The sequence below is a fragment of the Abrus precatorius genome, unplaced genomic scaffold, assembly GCF_003935025.1.
Source record: "Abrus precatorius isolate BTA unplaced genomic scaffold, Abrus_2018 Scaffold12, whole genome shotgun sequence".
Lineage (NCBI taxonomy): Eukaryota > Viridiplantae > Streptophyta > Magnoliopsida > Fabales > Fabaceae > Abrus > Abrus precatorius.
Genome location: NW_020874314.1, coordinates 86,885 through 98,900, shown reverse-complemented (window position 1 = coordinate 98,900; position 12,016 = coordinate 86,885).

Here is a 12,016-nt window from a genome sequence, read left to right as displayed (position 1 = left end):
AATAGTGATAACGCTGGGAATTTTAATAACATCAAAGTCACTTTTATTCTCCAAAGTAGTCACGTGCTTGGGCATGCCTATAAATATTGCTAAGGGTGAATACGCACATACGTTTTTAAATCAAAAATCCCTTCCCTCTCTGAGAGCTCTCCACTTATCAATCTCCACATTGCGATTCAGAAGCTTCTTCTTCCTTGTTCGAACATCATTTCTGCATCTCAACCAAGGTACACTTCCCTCACTTCTAAAATCTATGATTGGGGTTTTTGTATTTGTTTAAATACTTTAGGGAAGTTGCTGAAAAAAAGGGTAACTAAGAATGTTCGAGGCATTTAAATCAATTTGGGGATAGAAAATACTGAGATTAGGTTTTGCTGTAATGAGAGTTCTCTGAGAAAATTCAATTCTGCATTGCACTTTTCACATTAACAAACTTTTGCAGAAATTGATTTGACCTAAAAGACTTTAATAACAATGTTCTGATTGAAAGATATTGAATTTGGAAGTCTGAAATTATCTATTGTACTGTGTTCTGCATGTACTGTTTTGGAAAATGTCAAAATGAGTGTTGGGAAACTATTTTGATAATAGTTGCTTCAAGAATGGACAATTTTGGATCGATCTTTCCCTGTCAACTATGACATTTCTGCTGGGATAATTGAAACTGCATTGCATATTATATGTATCACAGTCTGCAGCATTTTAATTGATTTAAATTGAAGTATGTGAATTGGTTGATTGGAAATTTCTGAATATGACTAATTGAAATTACCTGTTGTGATGATTGAGCATCTATTCTGTGCATATGTATAATACATGTTCTGACAGCAAACTTAAATTTAAATTCTGAGGCTATTTGGTTCAAAATAGAATGGATAATAATTCAGATAGTTGTTCTCTGTCAACTATGTTAGTTTGATGGGATAGTTGAAATTACATTGCATTATATGAACCACATTTCTGCAGAATCTGAACTGATAGCAACAGAACTTTCTGAAACTATGGAATTGAAAATTAGAATACATAGCTGTGCTAAAATTGAGTTAGACATTAAATTGGGACTATCTGAAATGCATATTTGATTGCAAAAATGAATACAACTTGCGAATTTTGGCTGTCAGCGAAAAATCAGTTTGAAATTTTGGTCAAGACATGTAATTATCTTTCTGCGTTACCCTGATAATTGATAAGAGTGTGCACTCTGAAATTTTACTGTTAGATTTTGCATGTTTTGAATAAGTTGTGTAATTGGATGTTGGTACTATTAGCAGACTGCATGATGAGAAGTATTAGAAAATTTTAATTTCTGCAAAACTGTTTGATTGAATTTTCTGTAGTATAGGATTATTCTTTGATTCTAAAATTTTAAACTGACAATTACTCCTTCAATGTAGAAAATTCCAAAATGGTTAGGACTTCATTCAACACACCTGTAGGTCCTCCTAAGAAGAAGCAAGCTGCATCTTCTACCACTCCTAAGAAGAAACGAGCTGCATATTCCACAACCCCAACAAGAAGATCCAGCCAAAATCTCCAAGCTGCTGCATCAAAGAGGGCCAGAACTGATAGTGTCTCAAGCTCTTCACCTATTCAGATCTCTGAACCCTCACCTTCTCCCTCACCTCAGACAAGATCATCTGCACCTACATCTGAACTTTCACCTTCTCCACCACCTTCGACAAGATCTCCTGCACCTGCACCCTCACCTACACCATCACCCCCACCAAGAACAGCTGTACCTTCAGGATCCTCACCACCAGCTACACATGATCCGAGATTCAGAAGTTTGGCTCATGAAAACTTTTTCAGAGCCAATATTCTAAGAAGAAAAATTGTTCATGACAGAGCATTCCAAATAGCTGGGAACAACTATCCTGAATTTAAGGAGGAAATCCAGAAAAGAGGCTGGGAATTCTTCTATGCAACAGCTGGCCTGGGTTGGAGGGAAATAACTCAGGAATTCTATGCCAATGCCATGAGGTTTAAAGGGAAAGAAACCCCTAAGTTCAGCTCCATGGTCAAGGGCATGAGAATTGACTTCTCACCAGCAAATATCAACAGGGTGCTGGAAATTAATTCTGCACAACATGCTGCACCGCTAGACTTCAAAACATTTAAGGAAAGTCCAGATATTGATTTTGTGCAAATTCTGGAAAGGATTGGGAAACCAGGCACCACATGGGAGCTCAACCAATCTAAGAAGCCAAAGCATATTGTCACCAAGAATCTTCTGCCCTTTGCCAAAGTATGGAGCATGTTTATCTTAAATTCTTTCATGCCTGTCAAACATAGCTCCACACTAGCTGTGAAGAGGACTGCTCTGCTTTTTGCCATATTCTCCGACATCTACATAGATGTGGGAGAAGTAATAAGTGAATGTATCTTGGGAATACTGAAGACAAAAAGGGATTCATTAGCCTTTCCTTCAGTAATTACACTACTTTGTGAAGATGCAGGAGTAGAGTTTGGTGATTATCAAGAGAAAATCAGAGCTGCACCATCCATTTCTGCAAAATACCAAAATACCAAAATACCAAATCAGAACTGCCATGAAAGGGGGGTTTCATTCTCTACCTCTTATTCATGTGTAGCCTCACATTACACTGAATTGTTGTTGAAAAACACCAAAATACTAGAATAGATAATAAACTGCTGGCTGTGAATTCTGTGTGAATTTCTTTTTAAGTTGTTTTTCCCATTCTCAAAATGAGATCACACTTGTATTTTCAAAAATGAGGCAATTGCCACTAGGTGCATATATTTCTGAAATGTACATTGTGTTTTCATTAATCCACATGATCACTTATAAATGCCTAGTGAGACTTGAGCTACCTACTTCTTTCCTTGTGTGATTAATCAGATTTTACTGCATTTTCTAGAACTTGCCCTTGTTCTTAATTGAATATGCATGTTACAGTCCTCACACACATGATAGAGGCCATGTTTGATATACTTAGTTAGCCTAAAATGCCTTCCCTTATGATTAATTGCCCTAGTTTACCCCTTTTGAGCTTAATATTCCCTTTTCTTGAGTTAACTTCATTACACGCCTTGCTGAAAAACCAATTTTACCATTCAAATTGATCAAAGGCATTGTGAGTTTAATCAAGAATGAGTTTTTAAAACTAAGTTTGGGGTAGCATCAAATTAAGTTGCTTGAGGACAAGCAAAATTTTAAGTTTGGGGTAGGGGAGTAGCAAGCTATCCAAGTTTGAGTTCAAAAAGTTAGAACGAAAGAACAAAAGTGCTGCAGAAAAATTAAAAATTATGCAGCAAAACTATGGAAGAGTTAAACATGTTGCAATAAACTGTTGAAAAATAGAATCTGAGTTGAAAAGAGCAAAATGTAGATCAAAAAGAAGAAATTAGCAGTAAACTGTTGCAGAGAAGAAGAAAAAGGAAAATAAAAAATTCTGCTGCACAAAAACGATTAGTCTGCTGCATAACTGAGGAATTTAATGTGAATTGATGCTAAACCGACTAGTTTTAAAGTCATTCACTCAAAATGCTTCTGATCTTTTGAAATTGCAACTTCTTTCTTATTTTGTTCAGTATCTACCTTAACCTAAGCCCTGTTATAAACTGTAAAAAGTCCTCTTGATGTATGATTGGCTGTATTAAGCAGAGGAGATAGAGAAATTGGGCAAGCATATGGTAGAGTGTAGCTGAGTTGATGATTAAAGAGAGAAAACAGTACTTAAACACTGCCGAGAATTGAGGGAAACACTGTCCAGTGAGAAGTGATCATGATTTTAATGTTTTTCACATGAACCTGACTGATATATTCACTTAGATAGCAATTCTTGCTTAAAATTTGATGAATGCATTGTGATTGCAATGATGAGTAACTGGATGAATATCTTGATTGAAAATTTTGCAGAGAACACAGAATTGCAAATTGAAAAATTCTGATATAGCAGTTGTGAAATGGTTTCTGAAAAGTGGAAGAATTACCCTTGGTTTAATTTGATTTGCTTGAGGACAAGCAAAAATTCAAGTTTGGGGTAGTGATGAATCGATATTTTGACTGATATTTTAGCATAATTCTAACACAAATGATAAGAAAAATATATAAAGAAAGCAGAAAAACTTAGAAAAAGAGAAGGAATTGAATTTTGTTTACATATGTAGTTATTTTAGCAATTGTGAAATTTTTGCTTAGGAATTAAGTTTTTAATCTTGTTTTTGTAGGAATAAATTGAGCAAGGATCATATTCATGGAAGTTTGATGACAAGGAAGAGGAAAGAAGCAAGTCTGGACTCCAAAAACTCAAGAATAAGAAATTGCAGACTGGGCGTGATCACTATTGTCAATGAAAGTGATCACTTCAGAGCTCAAAGAAGAAGTGAAGCCTGGGCGTTACCACTTTTATCATTAAAAGTGGTAGTTCCAGAGAGGCAAAATATCAGGAAAGCTCTGCGTAACCACTATTGTCATCAAAAGTGATCGTTCCAGAGAGTCTTCAACTTGGCGAGCTGCGCGTAGTCACTTTTATCAGAAAAAGTGATAACGCGCAACTACCTTGGCTCTGCGTTGTAACTTTTATAATTAAGAGTGATAGTTCCAGAGAGCTCTCAATATCAGGAAAATGCGCGTGGCCACTATTTCTGGGAAAAGTGTTAACGCGCAACCAAAAACTCTATGCGTAACTACTATTTCTCATAAAAGTGATGACGTGAAAATCTGGGAAATTCTATAAATACCAGAAACGATCCGAAAAAAAGGGGATTCTGTTCATTTTCAGTTTTGTTAGTTAGTTTCTGGTTAGAGGAAGTGAGAGAGAGGAGTGGGGATTCAGATCTTGGAGCTTCACGAAGAGGAATTGGAGTGGAGCAAGCTTCCATGGCGTTTCTAAGTTTCTTCTTTTCTTCTTCTCTTTCTTTTTCTTCTTCTGCTGCCATGGCTGTGTAATTCGTTCATAGTTAGGGATTGTAGATCTGAAACGAACATGTTGAATTGATTTGGATCTGAATTTCAAGCTTTGGAATAGATTGAGTGATTGATTCTGCACTTCACGTGGAAATTGAATGGAAATTTAATTAACTAAATTCAGAGGAACTCTTGTCAATGGAAATTGAATTTGTTCTTCAGATCTGAACCAATCACCGAGATTATAGTTTTCTTAGGGATAAGAGGCTTTGATCTTGCAATCTTCTGGTTTCTACACTTAAAGCAACATTAAATTGAATCAGATCTAAGGCATTAGAATGGTTTAATTGAATGTTAGGTTCACTGAGTTAAGGAATTAACCTCTGAATAATATAATGTGAAACTGATTGTCATTCTTTCCAATTGCTTGTTAATTCGGAACTTTATTGATTAAACATTGGAGTTTTGGTGAAGCAATTCCCTAGCTATGGTTTCTCCCTCTGTTATCACATAATTGTGTGTTCATTGTTCTGTTTTCTGCAAGTTCATTTTACTTTCAATTGTTCTAGTTTGCTGTATTACATGTTACTACTCTCCTTACAATTTTGAAAAAGCGAAAATGGTTATAATTCTATGAAGTGATACTTGAATCTAAATTCCCTATGGGGACGATATTTGGATCTTAAATTTACTCATTACTTGCTGCAATCCTAGTGCACTTGCTAGTGTAGATTGCTAACAACATTGCACGTTAACACTTTTCTCAGAAATTATGGCTACGCGCATTTTCCTGATATTGAGAGCTCTCTGGAACTATCACTCTTGATGATAAAAGTGACAACGCAGAGCCAAGGTAGTTGCGCGTTATCACTTTTTCTGATAAAAGTGACTACGCGCAACTCGCCAAGTTGAAGACTCTCTGGAACGATCACTTTTGATGACAATAGTGGTTACGCAGAGCTTTCCTGATATTTTGCCTCTCTGGAACTACCACTTTTAATGATAAAAGTGGTAACGCCCAGGCTTCACTTCTTCTTTGAGCTCTGAAGTGATCACTTTCACTGACAATAGTGATCACGCCCAGTCTGCAATTTCTTATTCTTGAGTTTTTGGAGTCCAGACTTGCTTCTTTCCTCTTCCTTGTCATCTAACTTCCATGAATATGATCCTTGCTCAATTTATTCCTACAAAAACAGGATTAAAAACTTAATTCCTAAGCAAAAATTTCACAATTGCTAAAATAACTACATATGTAAACAAAATTCAATTCCTTCTCTTTTTCTAAGTTTTTCTGCTTTCTTTATATATTTTTCTTATCATTTGTGTTAGAATTATGCTAAAATATCAGTCAAAATATGGATTCATCACTACCCCAAACTTGAATTTTTGCTTGTCCTCAAGCAAATCAAATTAAACCAAGGGTAATTCTTCCACTTTTCAGAAACCATTTCACAACTGCTATATCAGAATTTTTCAATTTGCAATTCTGTGTTTTCTGCAAAATTTTCAATCAAGATATTCATCCAATTACTCATCATTGCAATCACAATGCATTTATCAAATTTTAAGCAAGAATTGCTATCTAAGTGAATATATCAGTCAGGTTCATGTGAGAAACATTAAAATCATGATCACTTCTCACTGGACAGTGTTTCCCCCAATTCTTGGTAGTGTTTAAGTACTGTTTTCTCTCTTTAATCATCAATTCAGCTGCACTCTACCATATGCTTGCCCAATTTCTCTATCTCCTCTGCTTAATACAACCAATCACACATCAAGAGGACTTTTTACAGTTTATAACAGGGCTTAGGTTAAGGTAGATACTGAACAAAATAAGAAACAAGTTGCAATTTCAAAAGATCAGAAGCATTTTGAGTGAATGACTTTAAAACTAGTCTGGTTTAGCATCAATTCACATTAAATTCCTCAGTTATGCAACAGACTATTCGTTTTTGTGCAGCAGAATTTTTATTTTCCTTTTTCTTCTTCTCTGCAACATTTTACTGCTAATTTCTTCTTTTTGATCTCCATTTTGCTCTTTTCAACTCAGATTCTATTTTTCAACAGTTTACTACAACATGTTTAACTCTTCCATAGTTTTGCTGCATAATTTTTAATTTTTCTGCAGCACTTTTGTTCTTTCGTTCTAACTTTTTGAACTCAAACTTGGATAGCTTGCTACTCCCCTACCCCAAACTTAAAATTTTGCTTGTCCTCAAGCAACTTAATTTGATGCTACCCCAAACTTAGTTTTAAAACTCATTCTTGATTAAACTCACAATGCCTTTGATCAATTTGAATGGTAAAATTGGTTTTTTAGCAAGGCGTGTAATGAAGTTAACTCAAGAAAAGGGAATATTAAGCTCAAAAGGGGTAAACTAGGGCAATTAATCATAAGGGAAGGCATTTTAGGCTAACTAAGTATATCAAACATGGCCTCTATCATGTGTGTGAGAACTGTAACATGCATATTCAATTAAGAACAAGGGCAAGTTCTAGAGAATGCAGTAAAATCTGATTAATCACACAAGGAAAGAAGTAGGTAGCTCAAGTCTCACTAGGCATTTATAAGTGATCATGTGGATTAATGAAAACACAATGTACTTTTCAGAAATAAATGCACCTAGTGGCAACTACCTCATTTTTGAAAATACAAGTGTGATCTCATTTTGAGAATGGGAAAAACAACTTAAAAAGAAATTCACACAGAATTCACAGTCAACAATTTATTATCTATTCTAGTATTTTGGTGTTTTTCAACAACAATTTAGTGTAATGTGAGGCTACACATGAATAAGAGGTAGAGAATGAAGCCCCCCTTTCATGGCAGCTTGTGCAAGAGTCACCATCCAATGTGTGTGAGTGTTGTGTCTGATATTCTCTGCACAAAAACACCAGAATTCCATTAACTCGCAGCAAGATAAAGGTAATTAGTTAAGAAGCTAATATAATTGCAAAATAGGTAAGTGAAAATTAAACCAAATTGTACCAATTAGTGATTACAACCCAAAAAGTTTAAACTACCAGAAATTTACAAAAATCAAATAACAGAAATTAAATTCCTAGACTAATATTCTGCTGCATCTTCTTCCTCTGAGCTTTCCTCTTCATAACCTTCTTCTTCTTCTTCTTCTTCCACTACCTCTTCAAATGGTGGCTGAGGAAAGTGGGTTCTGTATATTGGCATATTCTTGAAAACAGAAGAACGAAGGCACTGGGCATTCTCTGCTAAGTCTGGAGTATGATACATTTCTTCTTTAGTCATTCCCAATTTCTGACCAATATTCAGCATAATACATTCCATTAACATGACTCCAGCTTTGAGGCTATTATACAGCTCAGTCTACCTTTCAGCAAGTTGATTCTGCCCTTCAGCTAGCTGCTTCAGAGTGTCCTTCATCATCATTGGTTTCTCTTTCTTGAATTGTGAAGGAATTGGGGCTGCAGAGGTGCAGGAGATATTTGCATAAATCTCTTTGATCAGAGCTGCAGAAATGGATGGTGCAGCTCTAATTTTTTCTTGATAATCACCAAACTCTACTCCTGCATCTTCACAAAGTAGTGTAATTACTGAAGGAAAGGCTAATGAATCCCTTTTTGTCTTCAGTATTCCCAAGATACATTCACTTATTACCTCTCCCACATCTATGTAGATGTCGAAGACTATGGCAAAAAGTAGAGCAGCCCTCTTCACAGCTAGTGTGGAGCTATGTTTAACAGGCATGAAAGAATTTAAAATAAACATGCTCCATACTTTGGCAAAGGGCAGAAGATTCTTGGTGACAATATGCTTTGACTTCTTAGATTGGTTGAGCTCCCATGTGGTGCCTGGTTTCCCAATCCTTTCCAGAATTTGCACAAAATCAATATCTGGACTTTCCTTAAATGTTTTGAAATCCAGCTGTGTAGCATGTTGTGCAGAATTAATTTCCAGCATCTTGTTGATATTTGCTGGTGAGAAGTCAATTCTCATGCCCTTGACCATGGAGTTGAACTTAGGGGTTCCCTTCCTTTTAAACCTCATGGCATTGGCATAGAATTCTTGAGTTATTTCCCTCTAACCCAGGCCAGCTGTTGCACAGAAGAATTCCAGCCTCTTTTCTGGATTTCCTCCTTAAATTCAGGATAGTTGTTCCCAGCTATTTGGAATGCTCTGTCAGGAACAATTTTTCTTCTTAGAATATTGGCTCTGAAAAAGTTTTCATGAGCTAAACTTCTGAATCTCGGATCTTGTGTGGCTGGTGGTGAGGATCCTGAAGGTACAGCTGTTCTTGGTGGGGGTGATGGTGTAGGTGAGGGTGCAGGTGCAGTAGATCTTGTCGAAGGTGGTGGAGAAGGTGAAAGTTCAGATGTAGGTGCAGATGATCTTGTCTGAGGTGAGGGAGAAGGTGAGGGTTCAGAGATTTGAATAGGTGAAGAGCTTGAGACACCATCAGTTCTGACCCTCTTTGATGCAGCAGCTTGGAGATTTCGGCTGGATCTTCTTGTTGGGGTTGTGGAATATGTAGCTCGTTTCTTCTTAGGAGTGGTAGAAGATGCAGCTTGCCTCTTCTTAGGAGTGGTAGAAGATGCAGCTTGCTTCTTCTTAGGAGGACCTACAGGTGTGTTGAATGAAGTCCTAACCATTTTGGAATTTTCTGCATTGAAGGAGTAATTGTCAGTTTAAAATTTTAGAATCAAAGAATAATCCTATACTGCAGAAAATTCAATCAAGCAATTTTGCAGAAATTAAAATTTTCTAATACTTCTCATCATGCAGTCTGCTAATAGTACCAACACCCAATTGCACAACTTATTCAAAACATGCAAAATCTAACAGTAGAATTTCAGAGTGCACACTCTTATCAATTATCAGGGTAACGCAGAAAGATAATTACATGTCTTGACCAAAATTTCAAACTTATTTTGCGCTGACAGCCAAAATTCCCAAGTTGTATTCATTTTTGCAATCAAGTATGCATTTCAGATAGTCTCAATTTAATGTCTAACTCAATTTCAGCATAGCTATGTATTCTAATTTTCAATTCCATAGTTTCAGAAAGTTCTGTTGCTATCAGTTTAGATTCTGCAGAAATGTGGTTCATATAATGCAATGTACTTTCAACTATCCCATCAAACTAACATACATGATAGAGAATAGCTATCTGAAGTATTATCCATTATATTTTGAACCAACTAGCCTCAGAGTTTGAAATTAAGTTTGCTGTCAGAACATGTATTATACATATGCACAGAATAGATGCTCAACATTAATTCATCACATTCAGAGAAATTTAGATACTCTTAAGCTAAAAATTCAAGATATGTTCACTATTATTAAAAATTAGGGTAGCGCAGAGCAATATTTTCAAGTTTCAACCAATTTTCAAACATAATTTGTAACCCAATCATTCTCAGCAAAAAGTTATTCCATCATAGTAGTGTAGAATTACTTGTCCTGGTATTTTCCTAACATTCGATTGCATTACATGCAGTGTATGGTTGCAATTAATCTCATTCAACAGTCTTAGCTCAAACAACTTTTCACTGAATTCTGTTTAGGTCATCCTAATTTTTTTTTCCAGAACTTTTATTCAAATATGTACAATGCAGATTCGAATGCTCCATAAATGACAGGGAAGACTTCTTCAGTGTATTGCTCCTACAGTGCCTCAGTACCCTATTCTACATTTTTCCAAGTTTTTAAACACAGAAAACCCTAGCTACAGTTATAGAGGGATGAGAGTAAGTGTACCTTGCAGGAAGATGTAGTATTGAATGAGAAATGCTGGTTGATTCTAGGTCGACGCACACAGAGAGTGAGATTTGCAGAGAAAACTTAGACAGAGATGAAGTTTCAAGCATGAAAAGTGTGTGTGCGTGCTCAGGTTAGGGATTATATATGGTTACTGGGCACGTGACAATTTTTTTTTTTTAAAAGAAATGAACGTTGTAAAATTAATTGATCCCAGTGTAATCACTATTATTCAAAAGAGTGAATGTTCCAGAGAGTGATTTTTTTCAAGGTGAGATGCGCGTTATCACTATTACTGAGAAAAGTGATAATGCGCAGCAAAGTGATAACTTTTTTCAATAAAAGTACTAACGCAGAGATATTAGAAGTTTACTTACCTGTGCGTAGTCACTCTTGACAGAAAAAGGAAGCGTTCCAGAGAACTCATTTTCTCATCTGTCTCTGCATGATCACTTTTATCAGTAAAAGTGATTGTTCCAGCAGAAAACCTCAAATTGCATTCTCTGCGTAGCTTCTTTTCTGCAATAAAGTGACTCCTCTCATTAATCAAATACCTCTAAAACCTCAATTAATTCAATTTTCACTCTTGAATCCATCAAATACACACTCTCCACATTGAATCTCAGTTCAAGTATCTCAATTATGCCTCAGAAAATCAGATTCAGTAGAATATTCACATACATTATGTAGAAACTTCCAGAAATTGGTAAAATCAGATTATGCAGAATCTTAAACTCTTAACTACACATTCACCTCATCAATTCTCAGATTAAGCAACCAAATGCACCTCAGAAACTCAGATTCAGCAGTATTTGTGTAGAATTTTTGTAGCATATCAGAAATTTACAGAACAATAATATGCAAAATTCTAAAAACATTATAGAAAACTTAAATTGGGTTAGAAATGTGAGTTGCCTCTCACAAAACGCTTCTTTAATGTCACTAGCTTGACATTAGTTGTTCCTCACTCAAGAGGAACCAATTTCAAGCATGATATGTTTCTTGCAAACTCTTCTCCATGATAGATCTTCAATCTTTGGCCATTGACCTTGAATTCCCTTCCTGTTTTCTGATCTTCTATAAGAATTGCTCCAAAGGGAGAGGTCTCCTTTATTAAAAATGGTCCAGACCATCTAGATTTCAATTTCCCTGGGAACAATTTTAACCTTGAATTGAATAACAGCACTTGCTGGCCAGGTCTGAAATCTTTTTGCAGAATGAACTTGTCATGGATTCTCTTAGTTCTTTCTTTGTACAACTTTGCATTCTCATATGCTTGCTGTCTGAATTCCTCCAATTCATGCAGCTGCAGAACTCTATTCCTTCCAACACTTGACAGATCGAAATTAAGCCATTTTGTAGTCCAATATGCTCTATGTTCCAGCTCTAGGGGTAGGTGACAGGCTTTTCCA